This window comes from Protobothrops mucrosquamatus, unplaced genomic scaffold, assembly GCF_001527695.2.
Source record: "Protobothrops mucrosquamatus isolate PMUCROS unplaced genomic scaffold, P.Mucros_1.0 scaffold4415, whole genome shotgun sequence".
Taxonomy (NCBI): domain Eukaryota; kingdom Metazoa; phylum Chordata; class Lepidosauria; order Squamata; family Viperidae; genus Protobothrops; species Protobothrops mucrosquamatus.
This window is the reverse complement of record NW_015390328.1, coordinates 96,572-98,879: the sequence shown is the minus strand read 5'-3', so window position 1 is coordinate 98,879 and position 2,308 is coordinate 96,572.

Here is a 2,308-nt window from a genome sequence, read left to right as displayed (position 1 = left end):
AAGGAGAAACTTCCTGACAGTTAGAACAATTAACCAGTGGAACAACCTGCCTCCAGAAGTGGTGAATGCTCCAACACTGGAAGTTTTTAAGAAGAGACTGGACAGCCGTTTGTCTGAAATGGTGTAGGGTTCCTGCCTGGGCAGGGGGTTGGACTCGATGACCTCCAAGGTCCCTTCCAACTTTATTATTATTATTATTGTTGTTGTTGTTGTTGTTGTTGTTGTTGTTATTATTATTATTATTTTTATTATTATTATTATCCAAAATTCTGTATTTAAAACCCATTGAATTTGGAAAACTTGCCAATTTGATCCATATATAAATTTTAACTGAAATTAAGAATAGCTTAAAGAGATAAAAAGTGGAAGGAAGAAAAGAGTGAAGTGAAAAGTGGATATTTTGGAGGAATAGTAAGCTGTGGGAAAGTTTACAAAAAATGGCAAGCAACCCAAATTTATCTAAGATTGGTGGGGGGAAGAAAAATGTAATACAAAGTTCCAGCCCTATGAGTCAGAAATCATTAGACAATATGCTTCAAAGGGAGCGTTCTAACTCATTTAAAGACCTTCAGGTAATGATGCAGACAATGCAGGAAGTTATGTTGAAGAATCATGAGGAAATTAAAAAGGAGCTAGAAGCGGTAAGAAGCGATACAGGAGAAATGAAAGAGAAGATTCAGGCAATGGATGAAAGATTTGAAGCCTTCCAACAGCAAATTGCAAAAAACGAACAGAAGCTGCTGGAAGTAGAACGAAGAATGGACAACAAGGAAAAGAAGGTTGAAGAGATGAATAAAAATGTAACCTTGGCAAACAGAATTAGTGACAGCGGTGACATTACTGGAAGCGGAGAAGGCAGCTCAATATCTCAGTTTTCAAAATGTTACAGAGGAGAGAGGGGAAGACCTTCAAGATAAAATGGCAGACTTATTGGTAGGAGCTCTCAGGATAGATAAAGAAGAGATGATTGCTGGGATGGATGAGACATACAGGGTGCAGACAAACTATGGGAGAAGATACAACCTGCCTAGAGAGGTCCATGTGAAATTTATAAAAAAGACAATCAGAGATGGAATACTACATAAGACACGTGATGAACAGCTGGAGTATAGAGGGAAGCAAATTATAGTGCTAAAACAAATACCTAAAAGGATGAGAGATTTATGGAAGAATTACCATTTTTTGACGTCTAGGCTGCACCAAAGTAATGTGAATTTTAGATGGTTAACACCAGAGGGGATTATCGTGACCTGGCAGGAGAAGAGATTCAGATTGGACACAGTGGAGAAATCTGAAGACTTCTATAGACAATACTGTGTCTCAGAGGAAGATTTGGGAGATCACAGAGAAGAAAATGTTATGGCTGAAAGAGGAGACGCTGAATGAATGATGGATAAAAGAGAGAAAGAGCTTTAAGTGAAGACAACGAAATAATGTAACAGATTTCGCTAGCTTATGTAAAGTGCAAGTTTTCTATTTTTTTATATATATATATTCTGCAACTGTTGCTTTTACAAGATTATACAAGATTTATAAGAAGCGTTTTTTTTTTTAAAAAAATGGCTTCAAAATGCCTTGGAATTTCTGCGCTTCCAAAAGGTCCGATCTCTTCTCCGGTTGTTCAAAGTTCACAGCAACCTAAGCCCAAGACGCCTCCACCTTCTCCCCCACCGCCCGCACTTACACTTAAGGATTTACAGGACGCTTTGATGAATACAGCGAAACAGATTAGAATAGAGACAGCTGAGCTTTTTGAAGAAAAAAACGAGATGAGACAGGATATATTGTTAGCTTTTCAAGGTTTAGCAGCTCATGTAGAACGCTTAGATGGACGGGTGGACGAGGTGGTGGAAAATGTCGAAAGATTAAAGGACAGACTTGGAAAAGTAGAGGATAATGTGGATATAACTCAGAACGAAATTATTATGTCACATTATAGAGACATGGAATATGCTTTGAGAATAAGGGGACTGAAGGAGAATGCGCAAGAAAATTTGAAAGAAGAGATTGCAGCAGATTTGGCTATTGTTTTGGCCTGTGAACCTGAACAAATTTTGAGAGATAGAAATTTTTTTTAGGGTAAATTCATGGGTCGCACGACAGAGAAACCTACCAAGAGATGTTGTAATTTATTTTTCCAGAAGATCAATTCGTAATGAAATTATTCAAGCCTTCTATAAGCAGAGATTCCAAATTGTAGCACAAGATGTTATAATTTTAAAGGAAATACCTCCTAAAATACTTAGGAAAAGAAAGGACTTTGCTTTTCTGGCTGAAGAGTTGAAAAAACGACAAATCCAATTTAGAT